Below are 26,582 nucleotides of genomic sequence, written 5' to 3'. Positions count from 1 at the left end.
CGATCACGTGGCCTCTGTGCTGTGACAATGTGGCTGCAATAATATGGATCTGAAATGCTTTACTGGACTGTCATGTCGATCTCTTTTACTCTGTTGTCATGACAGTATATTACTTCTAATTTATTTTAAACACTGTATGTAATGTTACTACTTTCACTTTTATTCCTTTTTTTTGAGATGCGTACTTGTAAATCCACAAATTCCAAATTGAGATACATTACTCTTGTGAAACCTTTGTAATCCGCCGCCATCGCTCACCCAGGCAGTGCTAATAATCTTAATTTCTCTCGACATAAACATTTTTTCCCCCACATCTCTCTCTTAGTTCTCTTGCTGCCAATCTTGAAATTGTGATATTCAAAGATCCTCTTGTCCTGGATTTGCATCTGTGTTGTTACACAGGATACAGGCCATTCAGCTGCTCCCAGTGTGGGAAGCAATTAACTCGGTCGCCCACCTTCATATAAGCAGTGAATTCTCACGGGGATGAAAGCTTTTAAATGTCATGATTTCAAAAATCTTTCAAAAGTTCTAGGGAACTGATATGCATTAAAAATGTTCACATGATCGTCAAAGTTTTAAATGTTCTGACTGTGGGGTATTTTATTTAAAAATCCAGAAATCTGATGTCTCATCAATATGTTCAGACTGACAAGACGGCGTTCAGAAGTTCTCTCTGTTTAAGTTAGTCCAGGCGATCAATCCAACTCACAGTTCACCAGCGAGTTCAGACAAGGGAGAAGATAGTCATGTGTTCTGTGTATGGGAAGATACTCAGTCAATAAATTACCCTGTGAAACATAAGCGACGTAACACTGACAATATAAGGTTCATCAGCTCCAATTGTGAGATGCGATCCTATATTAGAAGACACCAGCCATTTTTCACTGCGGAGAGACTGTTTACTTGCTCTGAATGTGATAAAAGGTTCGTACAATTATCAAACCGAGACAACAGCAAGTTCACGCTGGTGAGTGGCCATTCATCTGTTCTGAGCCCTCTCACCATCTGACACATCAGTGAATTCACATTGGTCAGAGATCATTCACCTGCTCCGGGTGTGAGACAAGATTTATTGAATCATTCAAACGGCTCAAACACCAATAATATTACATTGGGGAAAAATAGTTGCCTGTTCAGGATGTGTGATAGCATTTACATAGCCAAACCCATGACCATTCATTTATGTTCTCCATTTCGCAATTAAATATGAAAGCGGTTTCAAAGCCAGGTCGGCAAAACTGTAAGCCATTATGAGGATCGAAGTTTTTGATGATTCACAGTGTTATTAATATCTGGACGGAGTAAAAATAAGTGTTTGGAATGCACCTTGATGGAAGTTTTTTGTTTGATTTAAGCTCTATTCCCAAATTGACGACATGGCAATTCAGGAAGACATGGAAAAAAAAGAACATACAGATTGTGAAACTACTCTGAATTCGAAAACAAAGCCTGTTTGTTTTTGTTCAAGCCTGTGGAATACTGTTGATGTATTCTGTTAACAGATGCTCATGATCTGACCTTTTTATCTACATTAAAAATTAAGAAAGGAAATAATGGAAATTTGTTTGAAGTAATCCAAAGAGTTTTCCTGATTAAAACCGCAAAGTTTGAAATTGTACAGCCTTCGGGCACACCCACCATGCCTAGGTAAATCTGTAAATTTGCTTGTAGTATAATTTTCACAACCACTTAATAACATATTCTTGGATGCATCTCAGTTAGTCACAGTGCAGGCTTAACTTTAAATTACAAGATTCTATTCAAAACCTCTAACTTCTCAGTGTTGAATTCTTTTTGTGACTGAATTCGACTCGATGTTACAATGGACTCTGTAACATTTCTCTCGTTGGTAAAGGAAACTTGGTAATGAACACCCCTGCTTCAAACATTGGCACCAAATAGACCTTATAATGCCTTGCCGCCGCCACCTGAGAAACATGGTCACGGCTCACTCCTTTCAGAGTGTCAACTGTGACACGGATCACTTTCTGGTTTGCTGCAAGGTCAGTCATTGGCCAAGGAAAATTCCCTCCGTCAAGCCTCCAAGCAAACAGTGCATCGTTGCATGAAGACTCAACACCCAGACAAAAGGATGGTGTTAATCATGTCATTGGAAGATGAAATACTTGTAGACCAGACGAAGAAGCTCAGCAGAGATGGAATCTCTCATTATACACGGCTCAAGTTGGAGGTAGTCTGTGAGTATTAAAACCTTGGCCCCACCATCAAAGACAGTCTCTTCTGAGACTCAACAAACGGATCAGAAACTCTGCCTCGACTTTCCTCAGGCTAACAAAGAGAGCCGGCGAGAACAGAAAGATGATGATGCACACTAAAGTGGCATTCTACAGGTGCTGTGGCATCAGTGCATAGCTTTAAGGCAGGGAGAACTGGAGCCTGTATTCCGGACAAGACCGTAGTCTGAACACCTTCCAGCTTTGCAGCCAGTGACGCATCCTGGATTGAGTGAGTCAATAATGTGCACCCAGAAACCCAATCGCTACACCCTGCTTGAACAACACTGTCTCCATTGTTTGGTCCACGTACTTTGCATATCCGACGGGAGGATCCCTAAAAATCTCCTGTAAAGGGATTTGGCCTTCAGCAAGGCAGCAAAAAGACGCCATGTCTTCATTTCAAAGATGTTGGAAAGAGAGAGATGAAGTCACTGATCATGATCTTAAAGAGGCGGGAGGACATTGCAAGTGATCGCTCTCACTGGAGGCTGGAATTACACTGAGGTCTAAAATGAGGAGAAGTGAAGCTGGGGCATGCTGCTTAAGAAAACCGCACCCGCCGAAATAAAATGCACCGTGACAACACCGGAGAACAGTGCTTTCAAGTGCTGCAGCTGAGACTGCCACTACCGAGACGGCATTGAAAGGAAAAATAGACGCAACTCAACAAAGATCAAAGAAAGATATCCCATGTGCAGATTCATGCTTTTGTGAGAATAACGGATGCCACAAAAGGACAGTGCAAAACATTAATTGAATACCCTACACGCGTTCCTTTTCTCCAGTAGTAAGTTCACTCTTTGCTTCCTTATCAATGAGACTACCCTATTAGTAGTCGTTTCCCATTAAACTGTCATAGATCTCTTTGAGACATCCCTTTCCATTGGCGTCAAACATTTCCCTTTGGTATATTTATCTGAACATTAGATACTGTACTCAGCGCTCACTTTTAATTCTTAAGTGACACTTGTTTTTTGGGAGTGCAAGACGTCATCGATCACTGTCACTCCAGTTTCGATTTGGCGACACCACAGTACATTGTGCAGCATGGTGAAGCTGGAGGGTTGGGGTTCGCAGATGGGTAATAATGTTTTTGATGAAAGTATAGTATGGGAATTTGTGGAAGTTCGTGGGGTCGACAGGAAGAATAAGAAAGTAAGCCCGTTGGAGATTCATGGCAGTCACTTGATTATCAATCTCAGACCGCGTCTACACCTGTTAAATGAGAGCTACATAGGCATATGTTAATCATAACTATAATCTGTAAACGGAAATGGCTGCAATTATTCATCAGAGAGAATGCACTTAGTATTGTTTTGGGTGAATTCGCAGGATCTATATGTGAGCAATGCAAAATTAAACCAATAGAGTTCAATCCAAGCAACATCCTGATGACACTTTCTACACGGTGTTTAAAGCTTCACAACCTATCTTTAATACTGCGTACAGTACTGGATGCAACAATTCAAATGTGGCCTAAATTAAAGTATTTAAGAGCGGTAAGATTACTTCCTCACTTTTATACTCTGTGCCTTGGCTGGTGAATGCATACATGCCATAAACCTTGTTGAGCACCGTACCTAGGTCTGTTGACACTTTCAGAGAGCTACGGATATGCACCTCAATATGCATCTACATATCCATGCGCCGCTGTTTCCTGACAGTTACAGTAAAGTTTTTTTTTCATTAAGTCTACCAAATTGCATCACCACACACGTGGTATCATAGAATACCTGCAGTGTGGAAACAAGCCATTCAACCCCTCGAGGCCCACAAGGACAATCCAATAAGCATTCGACTCAGACCTGTGTCATTAACCTATCTTATTCTTATATTTCCCATGGCCAATTAAACTGTGCATATTTGGACTGTGGGAGACAGTGACAACAGTCAAAGAAAACAACGCAGACTTGGAAAGAATATGCAAACTTCAAAGAGACAGTCACTCGAGCGTGTAATCAAACCCTGATTTCTTGCTCTGAGAAGCCAAAATGCGAACCACTTCTCTTGTGCAAACTTTATATGCCATTTCTCTTTAATGATGAGTACAATAATAGAAAGGTGCAACACAGAGAGTAAATATACATCTGCATTGTCCATATAAGACACTCCAAAGTCTGGGACAAAACAGAGGTCTAACCGGTGTGCAAATCTCCCACTACACTATCCCCATTAATTAGTCTCATGACAGAGCCAGCTTAACGTTAGCTACAAAGGAAAATTGCCTCTACCAGATATAAGTTTTCTCGCTGACCCGGAACGTTCCTTTTCAGACGTTTCATTACCATGTTAGGTAACGTCATCAGTGAGCCGCCAGTGAAGCAATGGTGTAAGTGACCGCTTTTTATTATGTGATCAGGTTTCCTTGGGTTGGTGATGTCGTTGACGTAACAGTCCTGTTCACATCTATTAACATCAACCTGGTCAAGGAAATATTGGCTGCAATATTAGAAGAAACAAAGTGACATATGCCAATTACCATTAACAAGGACAGCATCACCATGCAAGTGGACTGAAGCTTTACCTCCCTCTTCACTTTCTGTACTGAAACCTTTGGACAAATCAATGGCACACATACGGGATCTCTGATATCAGGATTGTTCGCAAAGGCAGTAATGCAGAGACTCGAACAAACAGGTGTGCCGACCATACAACCAAACATTGGGTCCACTGTGCAGATGAAACCTTTGTCATCCCTAATCAAAACAAATTAATGGAAACCTTCAAGACCATCAATAATGTCCTTATTGGAATAAAGTTTACAAAAGAGGAGGAAAACAACAACAATGTCACAGTGGAGCAAAGAGCCAATGGGAGGCTTCAAACGAGTGTCGACTGGAAAACAGCACATCTGGACCAAATATTGAAATACAGACGCAAGCATCCCAGCACCAACAAACGAAGCTGCATAACATGGTTACTTCAATGAGATAGCATGCACTGCGACATGGAGAATCTATGACAAGCAGAGTAAAATCAAACCCTCAGCATATTCAAAAAGAACGTTTACCCAATAGGCATATTCTTCCAATTTCTCAGCAACAAACACAAGCAAGCAGACAACAAGCATCCAGTAAAGCTAAACCACTCGTCTCTACATCAAAGATACATCCGAAATGACTGGCGGACTACGCAGACTTCTTGTCATCATGGTAACCCACAAACTAAATAACACACCAAACAGCAACAAATGAACCTGATAGACCCCATAAAGACAGCAAGCAAAACTAACGTCACCTACGAAGTACCTTGCGCAAACTATAGCAAGCACGATATTCGACAAACAGGCAGAAAACTCACAGCCAGGATACATGAAATCAACTGCCAGCAAAAAGAGATGGCCCACTCTCACTTGTATCCTGACATAGAGGCGAGGAAGGACACCATTTCGTTTGGGATAACAAATCCATCCCAGGGGAAACCAAACAGAGACACACATGAGATTTCCTCGAGGCATGGCATTCCAACCAGAATTCTATCAACAAACACATAGACTCATACCCCATTTACCACCTTCTGAGAAAGATAACCATACATGAAATCACCAGAGGAACGGGCATTATCACAGGAAATGGCATGACCAACCCAAGCAACCCTAAATACATAAAGCGAAAGTGCACTCCCAGAGCAGGTACAGCACGGGATAAAATGTTGAGTAACGTTCGTTCTATGCTGTCACAATTTTCTTGTTGCTAGTCAAGCTGCTAAACATACCACTTTGAATATCATCGAAATAATTTATGTGCAAACAGAGTTTGGCACACTGGTCCTCAAATTGAACTAGAGATTTCATAAGTATCGACGAGGAAGCAGTCTGGAATGGGCAATTTGATGGAATAGATCGGGGAACTGGTTTCAGTGATGAGCATCAGTTACCAGAGACCTGTGATTTCAAGTAAATACTGAACGTCAAGTTCGTATTTACATTGCCTTGCTTTCCTCATTTGCCTGATAAAATCTACCCTGAAATGGGAATGAATAGACAGCAGAAATCGGGGTGGGTGTTGGGGATGGCTTAATATTTCCTGTTTGAGGGAGGACATGTTCAATAAAATACTCAGCAGGACGCGAACCTGCACAGAGAAAACTAAAAAAAACAAATATCGCATTATCAACGCCGCCACGCGTACAGCACTGAGCAAGCACTTCACTGTTCTCCTACAAATTCCTAGAATAGTCCCAAAAGCACAAATGCGCTCAGAGTGGTGTATACCAGATCACTCACTCACATCACTCTCTATCGCATGTTTTCCCCTGCGTGTTCGGATCCATGAGTGATTAAAATGAGTTTTAAGTTCTCAAACTCTCATCAGCTTGGTTATATATGCTCGTATTAAGATCATTCGTCATAGTAACAGTACTAGTTCATTCAGCCCATTATGTGTGCTTCACGATTCAATGAGAAAATGCTAAACTGATCATCTTCAAGTGGACTCTCTTGCCTTTTCCCGAAAGTGATAAAATATCTGTTTTTCTCAGCCTTGAATGTCATTGATCAACCATAGCAGCCTGTGCCAATTAATTTCATTGAAAAATTGCACACTGCCAGATGAAATTACATCTCATCTCAATCTGAAATGCGCTACTCGTTGTTCTGTGATTACACCCTTTTGCCTAAGACTATCCCACCTGTGAAAACAACCGTTCTGTGTCTACCAAACTTGACAATTCCAAACGGATATTGATGAAGGTCACTGGACTCCATAATCGAATTCTGATGCTGCTAAATTTCTCCGGAATCCGCTGTTGTTTGATTTATTTAATCCTGAGTATTCGTTAACATTTCAAAAATGACATTTTTTCTTTTATCCTACTTTGGTTGTGAGGTCTCAGGCAGAGGATTTCAACGTTTCGTTTGGTTTGTTCCCACTTCTATGAGCAACAGGTCTCTGATTCTGACGGAGCTGCTCGGTCTTTGCTGGTCATTTTGAAATTTGTGTAAGAACAATGGATTTTGACTCGCCGTCCGGTCATTTAATGGGTGCCACGACTGCAAAGGCACTAAATGCTACCAGCGGGAACACGAGAGAAGCTGCAGAAAAAGCTTGCCTTTTTTTGCAATGACCGTGCCTTCTACGTTAACTTTTAGATTACTTACAGTGTGGAAACAGGCCCTTCTGCCCAAGAAGTCCACACCGACTTGCAACCCACCCTGACCCATTCTCCAACATTTACCCCTTCACCTAACTCCACGGCCAATTTAGCAAACCTGCACATTTTATTTGGATTGTGGGAGGAAACGGGAACAAACCCACGCAGTCACTGGGAGAATGTGAAAACTCCACACAGAGTCGCCTGAGATGGGAATTGAACCCTGGTCTCCAGCGCTATGAGACAGCAGTGCTGACCACTGTGCCACTGGGCCACCATGCTGCCCACTAACAGTACGTTCATTTAACAGTACTTTGATCCGAGAGACTTTTCTGCAAAAGGATGTTTATCTCATCTTATTAAAACACAGAAACAGCCCTTCAGCCCATATTCAACACTTCAACTCCAACAATTTTTCTTCAGAATTGATACTGAACTCCCTCTAGGAGACACATTCGGTCGTATTTTCAGGCTCCATACAGAAGGCAACCACCATAATAAAAAGCATGTTCTTGTTAAAGAGAGAACGTATTCAGTTATTCCCAAGTCATTCGGCAGCAAAGCTCTTTTTTCCTGCCAAAATAGAACATCCCTCACGTCATTGCTTCTTGGTCGTCTGTGTCGTGGTCCTGAAGTTTCTGCCACGGCAGACAGGAGCATGAATTTCAAAACACAGAAGGTATACACTCGGACCTCTGAAAAAAATCTAATAATGTGAAGGCTATTGCAGCAAGAAATGTCAATTACTTTGTCGTTTGTTGAAGATACCAGCGCATGCAAATCCACAAAAGTCAATGTAAGACTTGAAATCAACACCTATTGTTGACAAGGCTCCCCGCCAGCCACTGAGATATATAACCTACAGCATTCCAATATTTCTTATATGGACAACATCGATGTATTTTGATGTTGTCAAATGCCGAGATGGGGAAATTACATCAGCTGAACAGGTCTCGAAATGTTCGCACTGAGACACGATTACAAGTAATGTATGTTGGAATACAATACATGTCTGGCCAGTGCAAGTTATAACTCCGGTCAACCTGATGTAATAAGATTAGTGTAAGGCCGACAGGGTAATATACAGCTTGATGGGACCATGGGAATCAGGTATGATCTCGAGTGTCGTGCAAAATTGTGAGTTAACTTCAATTGACTGAGTACATTAGAATCTGAGACATAAATAGTTTTCGTTCTCGGTTCAGTTTGTTTTCCATCACTGTGAGCCTGAGAGTTCAATACGTTACTGAAATGGCCATCATCTTCAGTCCCGAGTTAGTTCCATTGGTGAATTTATTCGCAGCCTGGAGCCCGGTGGAGGAACAGGTTTCAGTGAAATCTGCTTTATGTTCATAGCTCCTTCATGGTTTCGCAGAATGAACACAGGCGGTCAGTTTTGCTGGTGCGAATAAATAATAGTGACTCCAGCTAGGGTCATAGCAACAGATTAATGTCACCATTCCCCCTTTAGTCTGAATGTCTGATTACAGCAGCTGATTGACTGAATTTTCATGACCAACCTCTGAAAATCGGAAAATATCAGACCTGTGGATATTACAAACTCAGGGTCAAGTTATGATGGGGAAATGAGAGAAACTTAACAATGTGTTCACAATAAGCTGTCAGAAAATAATCCCTGAAAAGCCGCATTGTGCTCTCTGCTCCATAAAAGGAACGTAGATATTTGAAGACGATTGTTCTATTTCCCACTTTCAATAATCTACCCTGTCTCAGGATGCTGTTACGTCAATGCCTTATGTCCCCCAAGTCGGTCATATCCCGGGATAGGGTGAACTGCTTGTCAATGAATGGAAACTCTGCGCGCTGGGTCACAGTTTTGTGGACGGTGTGCGCCCGTTTAAAAGAGGTGGCAACAGTTAAATCCGTATTAGTACATTTCTTTTTTCAGGGGCCGTGGATGTCGTTGGCTGGTTCAAAGTTTCTTGTCAATTCATAATTGTCCTCTGTAAGATGGTTGCGAGCAGCCTCCTTGACCCGAAACCCACGTATGAGGGTAGGGATACCAGGAGTACAGTTAGGAAGGGGGTTACTGGAATGCTGACATCTTTCCGAAGTCACTGTGATGACTGACTTGGAAGGGCAGTAACAAGTGGTCTGACCTGGTATCTCGATTGACTGTGTTAAAGGCATGTGTTACGATCACCAGAAAACAATCCTTCTCCACTTTGGTTGCACTACGAAATTTATCAGTATCCTTCACTTGCTCCATGACGATGTGGAAGTCGTGGTAATGACAAATGTTCCAACACCGACACATTCCCCATTCGGACCATAGAAAGGCTGTTCTCGATCTACCTTGTTGCAATACTTCACCTTACCGACATATTCCCGCTGGAGTGGGGCGAACCTACAGGAACAGCGAAAATTAGTCAACCTCAACCATCTTCAAACCAGAAACAAACTTAACTCAACCCAGTGTCAACGATGCTGTTGGAGTGTGTGCTATCTCAGATGGGAAACTCAAAATTATTATCAGCATCTTAAAACAGACTAATAAAAGCATGGGTTTCGCCCGGAACATCCTCAGGATGAAGGTGCTCCACCAAACTGGCCCGGTTTTGAGGAGCAAATTCAAGTATTAAGCTCCATAATGAGGCCTTAGTCCTGCCAATACCTGGACACTATTCTGTCAACCACGACCAATATTGATGAAGAGATCCAGCGCTGCCTCCAGTCTGTGAGCACAGCCTTCGGCCTTCTGAGCGAAAGGCTTGTCGAGAACAGCAGCATCAGATCCAATACCAAACTTATGGTTTACACATATATGGTTCTTCCTGTACTCTGACATAGCTCTGAGATATAGACAGTCTGCAGCATGAAGCTCAAAACCCTGCAGCATTCATACCAACGCTATCTGGGCAATAACCTGCAAATTTATTTGGAAGGAAGACAAATGTCCTCAACCAGCCCAACGCCCCCAACATTGTAGCACTCGTCAAACTTCACTGGCAGTGATGGGCAGAGCATGTCATCAGCATGAATGACACGAGACTCCAAGAAGATACTGTGCTCTCAGTTTATAAACGGCAGATGCCTGCCAGGTGGAGAGAGGGAGAACTTAAGTGGTACAATCAAGGCCTCACAGATGCGGTATAAAAATACCACAGGCATTTGGGAATCACTCGCCCTAGACCGTCCAAAATGGAGGAGCTGTGGCAAGGCGTCGTGCACCTTGAGAATTGCCGTCACGAAAAAAAGTAGAAGCCAAGCAACAATAGCGAAAGGATCGCACTGCTCTACCCACTTCTTTCTGTGACCACGCCCTACGCCAAACTGTTTACTCAAGTCATATTATGTAGCCAGTTCTGCACGTCTGCATTACAACCTCTCATCAAAAAATAAGAAATGGACTAAATAATTTATTAAAGTGATTGCATCGTCACACGATAGTGCATTTTATGATCCATCATTTCCAAATTTAGGATTTGGAATGGAACAGAATGACGAGTGTAGCATCAGCGTCCTGTTTTATCATTTCCCCTCACATTTGGTCACTGTCCCTAGGAACAGTGCGAGGGGAGGCCAGCCGGGTGCGAAGTGGGATTGTGCTGCGAAACCCACCTAGATGTTAATAAGTGTGTGCACATCCTACTCCCTTCTGCAGAAAACCGCCCTGACTAACACATAGATTGCAGAAAACATTGGCTTAATGGTTTGAAGAACTTATGGTACAGATAGAAGTCATTCTGACTGTCATTTCATTGGAAAACAACAACAACAAAAGCATGCAACGAGTTGTCGTCCTCTGGCACGAGACACAAATTGCAGCTGCGCAGGTCTGTCGTTTCAAAGTGACTTTCCAATGTCATTCTGAATGTTTCCATTGATCCTGCTTCCAACAAATTCTCGCACTGTGTATTATGCATGGATAAGAGGACTTGTTGTCGTAATCAATGTGAGCATTATCTTTCACCTTTGTCCTGACGTTACCAAACATTCTCCACATGAGTTCTACTTTTTGATGGAATATTCCTGCATCTGGAAACCAGAATTCAGACAATATCAACATCATCAGAGGTCCAAAAGGAAACAGATATTCTCTGCTCCGGCTGCAAGATGATTAAAGTCGATATTTGAGTCCTGAAGGCTACGGGGTCCAAAATGAGGGAGTAGCGTGTTTTGATTAGCTGCAGCATTACTGTTGTACTTAGGGATGTTATTCGTTGGAAATCACCCAGTGAAGTTAGTTGGGTGGAAATGAGAAATAAGAAAGGGATGATCACCTTCTTGGGGTTTTACTACAGATACACACATAGTCAGCGGGTAATTGACAAAGCAGTTTTCGGGATATTTCAGTTATACGCCAGAATAATAGGATGGTTGTGGTATGGGATTTTAAGCTTCCAAACATAGACTGGGACTGCTATGGGGTTAAACGTTTAGATGGATAGGAATTTGTAAAGAGTGTACAGGAAAATATTCTGGTTAAGTGTGGGAATGCACGGAATGGAGAAGGTTTGGAAATAAGGCAGGGCAGGTGACGGAGGTGTCAGTAGGAGAGCACTTTGGAGCCAAAGTTCATAATTTTATTCGTTTTTAAATAGTGACGGAAAAGAATAGAACGGATCTCAAAGTTGAAGTCATAAATTGTAAGAAGGGTAAATTTCACGGTATGAGGCAAGAAACTTGAAAAGCTTATTGGGAGCAAATATTCGCAGTTAAAGGGGCGGCAGGAAAATGGCAAACCTTCAAAACTGAGATAACGAATCATGTTGGGGTGAAAGGAAATGGTATTAGCTGCAGGGAAATCCGGATGACCAAAGAAGTTGAGGTTTTAGTTAAGAAAAAGAAGGAACCATATGTCAGATAAGGATAGAGCAAACAAATCCTGAAATAATATAAAGACAGTAGCAGTATGCTTCAGAGGGAAATCCGGAGGGCATGACGTTGACGTGATAGCTTTGGCAAATTGGATTGGGAAGAATACAAAGGTAGTTTATAAAATATTAAGGACAAAAGGGTAAATCTGGAGAAATTTGGGCCCCTGAAGGATCAGTTGGGCAGCCGATGTGTGGAGCTGCATGAGGGTGGGGAGAAATGAGACAAATATTTTGCATCAGTGTTTTCTGTTGAAATGACATGCGAGAAATAAAATGTGCGGAAATAGCTGCTGACAACATGTAAAATGACCATGTCCTCAAAGAGGAGGTGCTGGACTTCGTGAAACGCATAAAAGTGAACAAATCCCCAGGAGCTGATCAAGTGTTATGTCTACCTCTGTGGGAAGGTAGCGAAACATTGTTAGACCCCTTGCTGATATACTTGTATCATCGATAGTTACAGGTGAGGTGGCAAAAGACAAGAGGATGGCTAAGGTGGTGCTACTATTTAAGAAATGTAGTGAGGGAAAACCTGAGAAATATACACTGGTGAGTTTGACATCGGTGTTTGGCAAGTTGTCGAATGGAACACTGAAGGAGGGGATTTACATATATTTGTAAAGGGAAAGACTGATTAGGTTTCAAAAACATAGCTTTATGCACGGGAAATCATGTGTCACGAATTTGAATGAGTTACTTGAAGAAGTGTCAAAAGGAATGTATGAAGTCAGAATGTAGACATGATCTATGTCGATTTACTAAGGCATTTGACCATGTTACTCCTCGGAGTTTAGTTAGCAAGGTTAGCTCTCAAGGCTCGAAGGTAAAGTAACAAAGGATGGTGGTAAAGTTTTGCGTTTCAGACTGGGTGTTTGTGGTCAGTGCTGTGCCACAAGGATTGGTGCTGACTCCACTGCTGTTCATCATTCATTTGAATGTTTCGTATAGTTCGTAACTTTGCCGATGACAACGAAATTGGACGTGTAGTGGACTGAGAAGATTAACCAACAATGCAATGGGATCTTGATTAGCTGGAACAAGGAGCTGAGGAGTGGCAGAAGGAAATTAACTTAGGCAATTTGGAAATGCAAATACAGGCTGACTGGTACACTTCATGTCCTGGGATGTGTTGCTGCACAGAGACTTTGGAGTTAAAATGCATAGTTTCATGAAAGAAGAGTCGGAGGTAGACAGGATAGAGAAGGAAGTGCTTGGTATGCTTTCCTTTATTTGTCAGAGCTCACACAGACCACCTGATCAGTAGAATACAGGAAAGAGGTGTTGCAGCGGAGAGCTGTCTGGCTGGAACGAAAATAATTTTGTTCAAGACAGATGGTCACGAGTGGAATATGCCCCACTCTGTGCAGTGGCGGCAGAGGTGGACAATTGGGGGGAATGGGCTGGAATTCTTTCAGGATACTGGGTGGGAGGAGATGTTGCATACATGTTGGGAGACTGCCTGCAGGATGCTGGGAGGGGGAGCAGATCTTGCAAGATAATGGGTAGGAGGATATGTTGAAGGACACTGGGTAAGAAGTCTTCTTGCAGGATGCTCAGTGGGAAGAGGCCTTGCAGGATATTATCTGGGATGAGACTTGCAGGATACTTGGTGGGATAAGACTTCAAGGTCACTGGTTGGGTGAAGGCCTGTAGGATACTGGGTGGGGGAATCTTGCAGTTTAATGGCTGGGAAGAATTTGCAGCAAAAATGCAAGAGAAATTAGTACGGTAAGGCATTATTAATAGGCAAGAACTAAAAATGGAATCTGAGGCTCGAGGCCTATCCACTTACCTGGGAGCCTGGAAGGAATGAGAGTGGGAGAAAGAAGCCAGCTTGGATGGACCGTCAGTCATCAGAAAAAGTGTCAGGAAAGTGATATCAAAACAAACATAGTAAGTTCATTGGGTGGTTAGTAGCTTCTAATTTAAATATATTTTCTGAGGTATTTTCATTTTGTCGGGCATTTGGAGAAATATTTCATTGAAGACGGATTTGTAGGAAATTTTAAAGATACATCTTTGATTCGATTTAATTAGTTAGAAAAATGCAGTACAAAGCATTATTTTGTCCCTGCATTTTGTGGGAGCTGGTGGACCCCATACAGTTTGTGAAGATCACACCTGGAGCAAGGATTGGTTGCTTGACTAATCCAGCTGGGAACCGATGAGCTGGAGTCTGAACATCGAACTCCAGGGATGGGGAGCTTTCCCTGGAAGTTGTGTTTCGTGAGGCAGAAACATACAGCAGGTTAACGGAAGTGAAATGTTAAACGGGCATGAACAGATTTTGGAGTGAGAAGGAGGAGATTCAACTGTTTTAATTCGTTTGGGGACAAGCAACATTGGCGAGAGTGGGCAGGAGATCTAGTTTGGGGAATATCAGTAATTAAGAACAGAACAACCGAGCAAGAATTCAAGGGATAAATATATTATTTCTTACATGCGTTAGGTCATAATTTGCAGAGAAATTAGGAAAGTAAAGAAGTAAATCAAAGGGTTGAGAGTGGAGCAGGAAAGAGGGGTCTCTTTTGATGGGACACTGCTATCTGTCTTGTGGCAGGACGGAGTTGGAAACATTGTAATACGCTCCACCTGAACTAATCTGCAACCAGAATCTGAGTGAAAATCTTAAATGAGGTTGTCATGAAGATTTTGATCTCATTAAAGCAGGTGAAAGGGTGGGGTGCGTAGGCTTTGTAGATGGTTTTAGAATTTCTAGAAAAAGTGATAGGGCAAGGAATGTTGACAATTTCAGGAAACATACGGTCAGCATAGCAGATAAGAGGGCAAGTATGATAAGGGGAGAAGTAAATGCAGGACTGAGATGTAATACTTGAACATTCACAGCATACAAAATTTAAATGACCTTGTTTTGCAGATTAAAATTGTCAGTGTGATGTTTTGGGCATCACAGAGATGATACCATTAAAGAATAAGAGTTGAGAATCAATTACCAAGTGAACATATCCCAATGAAAGAACAGGCAGATAGGCTCCTGGGATGGCGTTGCCTAGAAATAAATAAAATAAAGTCGATAAGCAAAAGCCATACAGCGTCAGAAGGCACCAGGTCTCTGTGTATAGAGCTGAGACAATGCATCGGAAGGAATTAAAATGAAAAAAAGGCTACAATGGGAGGTTGTACTTGCCGCCAAACTGTACTCAGGATCGGTAAGGGGGCATGGCACAGAAAATAAATGGCAATTAAGAAAGGCAATGTTACAATAATCGTCGGAGATTTAAGTAATCATGTGGACTGCGGCAACCAGGTTGGCCATAGATCCTAAGAATATTAATTCCCAGACCTTGGATCAGACTTCTATTGTGAAGCTTATACTAAAGCCAACTAGAACGAGAACATAGCGCATAGATCTATACTGCACAGGAATGATGTTGTGCTGCACATGACCTCAAATGAAACTACTCAATAAACACGTCTGCCTGCCCTTGGTCAATGCCACCCCATTCCTTACATTTTCATGAACTTGTATTTTTAACCACTCCTGTGCATCTGCGTCCAGCACCCCACCTCAGCAGTACGTTCCAGACTCCTGTCATAACCTGTACAAAAAAAAGTGTTCGTCAGATCTCCTGCGACTTCATCACTCTCAACTTACATGCATGCCCCTTAGTTTTAGACATATCAATTCTGTGAAAACAACTTTCTGGCCGTCAAGTCAATTATGCATCGCATAATGTTATTGGCGTTGATCAAGACTCTCCTCAACCTCCACTCTTCAGAGAAAACTATCCACGTTTTCGATGGTGTCTTCTAACAGATGATACCCTCTCGTTCAGGCAACATCCTGGTAAACATTTTCTGCACAATCTCCAAAGCCTACACATCCTTGCTGCAAAGAGGCGACCAGATATGGGCGCAACACCCCAAATGTGGCCTAACTAGGGAACAAACGATTCTGAATTTGTTGCAGTGAAATGAGGTAGCCTGATCACGCAGCGCAAAGTGAACGATCCTTTGGCGGTAGTGACCTATTATATTAAGTTTTCACTCTAAAATTTGAGATGAAGAATTTTGAAACAAATGTAACAGCATAAAAATTGCGGGAGGAGCTGTCCAGAGTTGATTGCAAGGGGAGCCGAGAAGGGACGAGAACAGGCCAGGAATTGTAGGAGTTTCACGTGTAATTCCAGAGGCTTAAATTTGTCAAGGAGCAGGAAGCATACTAAAGGGAGAACGAGGAATGATGATTGTCAAAAACTTCAGGGAACCATAACATAATTTAAAACTTACACTATGTATTGAAGCTAGATGATTTGCAAGCCTTTAAACACTCGAGGTCAACGAAGGAAACAATATGCGGAGAGAAGATGAAATGATAAGCTGTCCAGTAATATTTAAGAATATTGCAAGTGTTTTTATTCTTATGTATGTTAAAACTGGGAGAGAAACGAGCGGGCAATTTACCACTGAGAATTAAAGTTGGGGAAGCAATAATAGAAAACAGAGAAATTGTACATTGCAACAGTCTGCATGGTGATCAGCACTCGCAGCAGTTTACCAGAACTTCAAAAATGTCACAGGGCAGTGCTGTGTATCGTGGCTACCATGACGTATAAGGTACCGGGAAATCTGCAAGTTCTGAAGATGGATACATTATTCGAACCAAATGGATTATGTCAAAGCCTCTAACAGGATACTTGTAGAAATTGTAGAAGCACTTTTCCTGATGCATAAGAAATCACTGGAATAATGAACAGAGTCCGAGGAGCCAAAATGGCTAATGTAATGTCCATGTTTATGTAGGATGGGCATCAGAAGATGGTGCCAGTTAGCTCATGTTCTGTTGTTGCTAAGATTTTAGAATTAGCACGACTTCCCGGAAAAGTCATGCCTGCGAAACCTGCTACATTTACTTGAAGAGGCAATGACAGTTTTTGTCAAGATTAGCGTAGTGCTTTTACCCGAAGAGTTTTTGCGCAAAGCGTCAATTTTCCTGCTCCTCGGATTCTGCCTGGCCTGCTGTGCTTTTCGAGCACCTCTCTAATCTTGACACTAATCTCCAACGTCTGCAGTACCCACTTCTGCCAATGCCAGTTATTGTTTGCCAGCGGACGAGTGAACGTGATTTTTTTTGGATTACCAGAAGGCCTTTGAAAAATTGCTGCGTGGCGCCAGCAGAAAAAAATGTACGACTAAATGATACTTGGGGCATGAAACTGTCAAAAATAAAGGAGGAAAGTTCACTGTCCTTAGGAACAATCACTGGACCCGAACTGTTAACTCTGATTTGTCTTCACAGATGCTGCAAGACCTGCTGAGCTTTTCTATCAACTGGTGTTTTGGGTATAAATCAAGGATTGGTTGACTGACTGATAAAGCTTTCTTTCTGAGGAAGGCACAAGCTGATCACCCGAGTTCTGCAGGTATCCGTTTTGTGACCACAACTACTCACATTAAACACTAAGGATCTATACGAAGGAACAGAAAGCATTTATGCTCAATTTGCTCACAACCCGACCGAAAGATGTCGGAACGAGTAACATTGGGGAAGCGAGCAGTCTGCAGAATGACTGTACCGAAAGGGAGAGTGGGCAGAAAAAAAAACTTAACGGGTGAAATATAATACATCGGTCGCTGGAATAGAGAAATAGACTTTTCGAAATTGGAACGACTTCGGTAATCTGAAGTTCAGGAGGGATTTAGGATTGCTTAATCTGGATTTCCCGAGGGTTAACATGCAGGTTTATTTGTCACTACGGAAGGGAAATCTAAAACGAAAATTCATTTAGTAAGGACCTATTTAGATCAGATATGACATACCGCTGAGACTGTATAATGGTCTGGTCATAATATATTTCACATGATTATAAGAAATTTTGAACTCTGCAACTGAGGAAAGATGTGCTGGCCTCGGAGAGTGTCCAAAGTAGCTGAGAAGAATGAATTCAGGAATGTAAGTTCTTTCATATATGGAATGGTTGAGGACTCTGGGTCTGTACACCATATAGTTTGGTGGTGGATTGTTGGAATGCTGACAAGCCTGGATGGAGTGAACTTGGAGAAGACAATTTCACCAGTTGTACAGCCTGAAATGCAAGGGCAAAATGTCACGGGGAATGGATAACTCTTTACAACTGAGACCAAGAGAAATTTATTTCGGCTGAGGGCAGTGAATCTGTGGTACACTTTGCCATAACATCTTGCACATAAGGACACATCATGTGTACTTAAGACAGGTATTGTGGGTGAGTGACGAGCACGGAGTCATGACTTACAAGGACGAGTCATCACCTTAAATCCTTGGTCCTGACGACATGATCCTGAAAGAGTAGCCTCTGGGTTAACAGCAGAATATACTGAACAATCGCACGAGAGATACAAATATTTCCACCATTTCCATTAGCCCCGAAAGCAGGCTGTCAGTGAGTTGAAGGTACATATTTCCACTCCGAAGACTCATTGTTGCCAACAGAATGTAGCTTTCCTCCAATCACAGCTGTCTCACTTCGAACTTATCAGTGTTATCTTTCTGTTCCTAAGTTTCCTCGTTGTTGCAGAACCAAGATGAGGTTTGAATGTCTGAGGTGTGGGAATTTAATTAGTTTCAATGTATCATATCAGTTCTTGACTACCAGAACAGTAGAGGCAATGGCCCAGACTGTTAAGGAAGGTCCTTTGAATGTCTCTGCCCAGGTGGACAGTTCACCCGTCTACCCCTTCTGAATCCCCTTCCCAAAGAATTTCTAAAGAGTAAAAAAGTTAGGGTCTGGATTTTCCTTTTGTTTCTCCTGAACATATTTCCACGTGCCAATTGTCAATATTTTCGCAATTTATCTTTGGAAATATCAGAGTTGGACTACGTCCAGATATTATGAAAAAGCAGTTTAGTAGAGAGATTCTCCAGGCCAGAATTGTTTTCTTTGGAGCAAAATGTGTTCACTATGGATTTCCTGGATTCATTAAAATGATTGTGTACGAGGGTGAATAGAACAGGACGTTATAGATTTATGCAACGTGGAAACAAGCACTTCAGTGCAAGTCATTCCGCAGGGCTGCTATTAGAGTGCTGGAATTGGAGGTGCTGAATGAAATAAGGGGTTCATAAAATGAATGGATAGAATGATGGAGACTCTTGGCAAGTTTGGCAGCATCTGTGGAGAGACAAACAACAACAGAGTTTTGAGTCTGGTATGATCCTTCTTCAAAACACTAGTTTCCTCAATGGGAGTAAATGAACCTTGAGAACATCTGGTGTAGTGTGGTGGCATTTCTTGGAACTTAGCTGTGACTAACTGAACCGGAACGCAATTAAAAATTGCAACGTGAAGAAATGCAGTCAGGTGGATTGAGGTGCGCTGGTAAACCTCAAAGTTTTGCCTTATCAATACACATAAATATTTGATCACAGCTAGAATACTGAGCAGGAGTTTATTATTTGGAAGAAGGGATAAACGGAAGAGATGAAGAAAGGGAAGAAGGCGCAAGGATGGAAGGAATGAAAGCAGGAATGGAAGGTGCAAAGAATTTCAATTAACGAGCGCTGACGACACAATTTCGATACGCATGTAAGCATATTAGTGATGTGAAACAAAACAAAAGTGGAAGGAGAAGTGTTTACAGCAAGACTGTAGAAAAGTAGTTAAAACCTATCGTCAGAAAACTGCGCTGAGTGGTATTGAAGTCGGGGCAGTTAAAGCCCCTAGCGACGGAGAAAACACTTTCTGTTCTGATTTGCATCAGTGACAGTGAGATATTTCCAATCTGTCCCAGAAATTAGAACCAGAATTTTATAACATATGTGAAGAAAACATCAATAATACATTAACATTGCTTGAGTACAAATGTGTGATCATCGAATTTTGTGCCATACATTTCTAAGTGGCTGCAACTACAATCCGTCACTTAATGAATCATGATTGAGTGATCCATGATGAGGTACATCAATTGAGGGTGAACCCCTTGTAGATGTTTTCCGGATACTTTATTTTTTACATCGTTCTATGAGTACAGTAAAAGGGCACAGCAACGCCTTCTTGAACTCCTCACGGAACTTGTTCTGGAATACTGCATAGATGAATACGTTGTTGCAGGAGTTGAGTAATTGAAACAAGTTCATTGTCTCTTGCAGGACGTAGTTTAAGTCTTTGAAATTCAAGTTGTTGAAGTATGCATCACCCTTAATACGTAAGTACAGGAAATGTCCAACTTCGGTGGACCACAACAGCAGGAAGCTGAGTGAAATGGCAAAGAGCAGGACGATGAATCTTTTACGGTTTACCATCTCGGGGTCACTGCCATTCTCAGCACTTACAAGTTTCCTACGGAGTTTGCTGGCTGTGATGATGTGCTTTACGGTCAGGACGTTAAGTAGCAGGATCAGGAGGAATGGGAGAAAGGGGGTTAAGATGTGGTCCATCCAGTCATAGGCCTGCCAGACCGGCAAAGTATAAAAGATAGACTTTATACCACAGAACCAGGCTACCCCATCTAGGATGTAGAAGGGCCTGTAGATGATGTACAAAGGGAAATTTTTTAACACAACTCAGAATGCAGACCATTCGTATGATCAGCAACGCAGTTTTCTCAGTGCAGTATCTGATCTTCAGGCTCTGACAGCAAATGAACACAAAACGGTCGATGGTGAAGGCTGCAGTTAGCCAGACGGAGCCATCCCGGCTGCCGCGAACCAGAATTGTAGTCAGTCTGCATATGGGGGTGGTGGACAGAACACTGTTGCTAAAATAAATGCGGCTGATTCGGTTAAGTATGCATCCGGTGACAATGACAAGGAAATCTGTCATCGCTATGGCCATCAAATAGTAGGTGATGCATCTGGAGAGTCCGCACCGCCCCCGGAATAGAATTGCAATTGCCATCAAGTTGGCTGTGTTGGATAAAAAAGTTATTTAGTTTCTTCAAATACGAAGTGTAAAGAAAGGCATTACCTAAATGTTACCCAGACAGATGTCACCAAGTGGACCCCAAGAAACACATACTGCCTCACCCTATCTGACACTGAAACCCTTCTAATCCACTGCAGTGGCACCTCCAGATGCAGGCTCACCCATATTCATAGTAAATTTTGAGTAGAATGGTCTGAAATATCCACAACTGACACCTAAACCATTGGGCTTCAGGACTCTGCTAACTGGCAAATTCGCACCACTGGTGGCAATTTATTCTCTTCAGTGAACAGTGTTCGTTTTGATACTCATAACCGTTCACTTTCCCATTATTATCTGAGCTGTCAAAGTTTCTCCAAATCGACCCTCTTGTACAATCATGACAATTAACATTCAACACGTGACGTTTATGCCTTTAATGTTGAGATGGAATTCCCTTCATCAAAGCGCACTGCCTTTCCTTCTGTATATCACTCATCATATCCAAAAAATTTTGATAATAAACTCCTTCATCTGTTCCTGTTTACCTTTGTGCAAAATATGTTTGTGAAACTTCCTGTGAAATACCACACTATTCGTATTGCAGTGTCTGCAAAATAAAGCAACTCCATGTACACACATGTGAGCAAGACGTGAAAGGAAAGTTTCAACACGTTAGTAAATAGATAACTTACTGATGAATAACTAATGCATATTTTACAAGATGAATGTCAAATGCAACGATATGAGCCAAAATCTTAAGTAAAATATATTCAGTTTTATTTTTATTCACCTCTGCGAAAAGTATCAAATATTAGTTCCTTGCAGCACTCAAGGCAGGTGAACATTTGCAGCTTACGGAATTAACTACTCCATAAATTAGCATTGCAGATTTTTTAAAATCCATGCACACAGTTGTTGATTAAATTGCATCGAACAGAATATGTGTCCTGCAGACATTTATTCAGTAATTGATTCAGCCATTCCACCTTCCACTCATCTACGTCATAGCTGATCTTCTCTATCAACGTCAATATAAGATCGGTGCAGGAAAATGCACTTCACGACATGGCTAAGCTACAGGCTCATATGCCATTAAATCTACGGAATTTATTTTAGTTTAACATTAAACTTGATCCTTAATAATGCAACAGATTATTGTTCAGGCAATAATATTTGTTAATTCATATATGCACTATCGAGTAAGTGAAATGTGTGTCATAAATCATTGAATATATTCTTACATTTCTCAATGATATAAGTGCAAATAATGCACTATAACTCTCCATAATGATTCATAACATGCAATAAAATATAATAAACAAAATGACAATACCATCTAAATGTTCCTGGTTTATGTCCCTCACATTTACAGAGGGGTGAATCTTTAAAAAATTGAACAAGAGATAAAAGGAACTTCAGTGAAGATTTCCAAATAACTAAGTAAATTCTTTATAATTCATTTCTTAGCTGGGATTCCAACAACGGCAACTAAGGGATAGCTAATAGCATAGAAGAGCCCTTTCACTGGCCCATGCATGACCGTTCGCAAGTAATTCAATCTTCCAAGTTGAACTGTTTAATTTTGTGAATATTCAGATTGCCCTTCATTTATTTTATCTGACAGTCTCCAAGGGAGCAATTAAATTGCATCAGGCACTCAATTTTCGATCAATGAACAAACAGAACCACATTTTGTATTTGATGCATTGCAGGGGGAGGGTCCTAAAATATTTATTTTTGTAGCTCTCTTCCCCCATATTCACGCCGAGTATTCCCACCAAACTGGCAGATAGCAGATAATGACGAGAGTTACTATTTCGAACCCACTCTCTTATCATCATTCCAGCCAGATTCCTCATGTTTTCAGCACCTCAAACGTCAGATTAATTACTGTGTTTATTTGATTGCTGATGTTACTTTATAATTTTATTTACAGTTGAAAAGTTGGAAAAATCTTGGTAAAATAAGATGATTATTGAAATGGAATAAAATAAGATCAAATATGTGGACAGGACATCTGCCAAGTTCGAAATTCATATCAACTTGTGTCCCCAACAAAACCACATGCAGAATATACATCAGAATGATCGAGAATGAAGTCATAAATGTTGCTTAAGAATAAATAGGAACGTGCATTACTTTAACAAAAAGACAGACAAAGTGGAGTGGAATACTGACTGAAACACGACATAGAAATTCTCGATCCGAATATAAGGAAAATAGAGGTGGTTAATGCTGTGTGAATACAAACATGGTCTGACATAGTAATAACTGAGAGGGACTAGTTCCAAAATACATGAATGCAAGTGTCTAAGCTAAGCTTTCTGGCCAATCTCCAGTTGTTATTGAGAAAGAACTGATAGGACAGGGCAATCTGTTTGGTGGAGGTTACCAGTGAATGTCCCTACACCGGAAATTTGATCCAGCGATGCAGAAGCAACGGGAATATATTCCGTACTGAAATTTGCACGGGAATTAACAGGTGGTTGTGTTCCCATGAATATGCTGCCCTTGCTCTTTGTGATGAAAGTTGTCTTGCGTTTGCAATGTGTTGTCGAAAAAGGCTTGACGAATTTATGGACGGATTATTTGTCGATCAATACACTGTTTCAACATTAAAAAGAAAGCAGTGCCGTTGCTGGGAATCCAGAATTAAACAAACTGCTGGAGAAACTGAGCAGGTTTTCCAGCATTTAAAGAAAAAGAAACAACGTTCAACTTTCAAAGTGGAGAGGAATGGTCTCTCGAACCGAAAAGTTAACTCTGATTTCTCTCCGCAGTTGCTGCCAGACATGATGAGCTTTTCCAGGAACTGTTGGGATTTTTTTCTGCTTTACAGCATCTACAGATTGGTTTACTCGGATTTTCAAGTTTCATCACTCTTTTGACTCTTCTTTGGTCCTGTCTTTGTGCAGCGTTGGATACAATATCAGTCCAGTGGACTCCTTTATCTTAAATGTTGTCAAGATTCTCGCGTGTTGTGGGAACTGTACACCTCCAAGGAAGTACGGCATGTTACATCATATTACTGTCATCGGCTTGGAGGTCGTGAAACGTCTTTTTGTTGTCAGTAGGTAAGTAACTCATTGCAGGAACCCCAGTCTCCGATCTTTACTTGAAGCCACCGTAATCACAGGCATAGCCCTGATCAGATTCTGGTAAATGGGAAGAATCTGGATGTTGGTCGTGAAAGACTCGACGTTGGTCATGAAAGACTCAATAGTATTAATGTAAGGGACGATTGGTAAATTCGAGCTTTGGAATGTTCTCTCCTGTCTTCTAATCTCTTGTCGAACATGGAAATAGAAGCAACAAGTCCGTTGTTTACACGCTAATCATAATATGTCCAATTATTCTAATATTATTTTCCAGGAAGTCCACATAATTGCGACTTGGTCCAAAGCTTTGTTTACAAAGGCGTTTCAAAACCTCATTGGTGCACTTTTTTCCCTGCTATGCTACCTTTTATGCAGTGAGTTGTGGGTGCCATGTGCGTGATTTTATTTCCACAAATCGTCTCGACGCCTCCTTTCTCGTATTGTGGAAACGTTTGCTGGAATTACTGACAGCTTGAATAATGAGAAGGTTTTATCCTAACTGCCCTATCGCTGTCCTCAAAACTTTTGTTAACGCTAATTTAGACTACATTACAATTCATGAGAATAAAGTTTAGATTTGTCGTAATGAGAAACTGAATTACATTTACACACTCATAGGGAAATACACATACATATAAACCTAAACGTTTGGAGCACTGAATAATCAAATTTGCATAAAACAAAGATGTCATTTGTCACCTTGCCTGAGTTTCTTCGTTTTCTGTTTCGACCCTTATATAAGCGATCCTGGTGAGCGAAATGTTACAGACGTCCAGCATCCGTAGTATTTTTCTTACATCTCAGCGATTTGATCCAGTGAAGGACTTGTTTGCCTTTGCTTTTGAAAACTATGATTAAGAATAATCGAATCCCTACAGTGCAGAAACAGGCCCTTCAGCCCAACAACTTCACACCGACCATCTGAAGAGAAATCCACCCAGACCCATTCCCCAACTCTGTGACAAGATATTTTCCTCTGACTAATGAAGGAACTGACATATCCCGGAACACCATGGGCGATTTAGCAAGAGGAATCCACCTCACCTGCACAGCTTGGTATTGGGGGATAAAACCATAGCACCCAGAGGAAACTCATGCTGACAGGGAGAGCACGTGCAAAATTCACACAGACAGTCGCCCGAGGCTGGAATCAAATCCAGGTTCTGTACACTGTGTGACAACAGTGCTAACCACTGAGCCACTCTGTTGTATCAAGTTTTGAATAATAATTAATCGCATTGCATAGTCAGGACAGTAAGCAGGTAAATATGAAATCCAGGAACAAATGCTGAGGAAAACACATGGTAATGTTTGGAACGAGGTACAGTTCAGAATTAGAAGTTGGGACCATAAAATACATGATCAGAATTAGTCCATTTGGCCCATTCAGTTTGCTCCTTAATTTGATCTTCCTTTTACGGTTGACAACCTAGTCTTCCTGCCTTCTCCATTTAATCTTTGATACCCTAAACAATCAATAACCTTTATATTTCTAGCATAAGTGCACTTCACCTGCGCACCCTTCTATGGGACCGTGTTCCGCAGATTCACTAACGAGAAGCAGAAGATAAATGGCATTCTGTCATTTCTGAAATTTCCTCCCTTCACTCTGAGACTCTGCCAGTGTGTCCCAGAAACTCCTAAAAGCGAAAATGCTTTCTCCACATCCACCATATTCAGACTTCACAGAATTCTGTAAATTTCACTGAGTTTTCCCCTCACGCAGCTCAATTCCGTGACGTGCAGAGTCAACGGCTTCTCACATGACAACCATTTCATTCCCGGGATCAATACCGTATTCCTGCTCTGGATTCACCTCAACAAAGGACAGCACATCCTTCCCTCATTATAGGGAGCATAACTGCTCATACTATTCCAAATGGATTGCAACCAGAGCATTATACAATTTTGAGCAGTGAATCGCTGTTCTTGTATTCGACCAATTTTCGAAATGAATGTTAAACCTGTGTTTACCTTCGTAACTGTGAACTGAACCTGGATGTTAAAGTAAGACAATCGTAAAGTAGAACTAGATAAAAACAATGACTGCAGATGCTGGAAACTATAGTTTAGATTAGAGTGGTGCTGGAAAAGCACAGCAGTTCAGGCAGCATCCGAGGAGCAGTAACATCCTCGTTTCGGGCAAAAGCCCTTCATCAGGAATACAGGCAGAGACATATGCCTGTATTCCTGATGAAGGGCATTTGCCCAAAACGTGGATTTTAATGCTCCTCGGATGCTGCCTGAACCGCTGTGTGTTTCCAGCACCACGCGAATGTAAAGTAGAACTCCAATATTCATTTGCACTTCACGTTTCCAAAGACTTTCCCCGTTGAGGAAATCCTCTGAACCTCTATTTTTTTCACCAAATCCACGTTTTCCCACAATGTTTTTCATCCACCATTCCTTTCCTTATTCTCCTGGGCCGTTCAAGTCTTTTCCAGCCTCCCCGCTTTCCCAACATTT

The sequence above is a fragment of the Chiloscyllium punctatum genome, chromosome 35, assembly GCF_047496795.1.
Source record: "Chiloscyllium punctatum isolate Juve2018m chromosome 35, sChiPun1.3, whole genome shotgun sequence".
In the NCBI taxonomy this organism is placed as follows: domain Eukaryota; kingdom Metazoa; phylum Chordata; class Chondrichthyes; order Orectolobiformes; family Hemiscylliidae; genus Chiloscyllium; species Chiloscyllium punctatum.
This window is presented reverse-complemented; position numbering follows the sequence as displayed.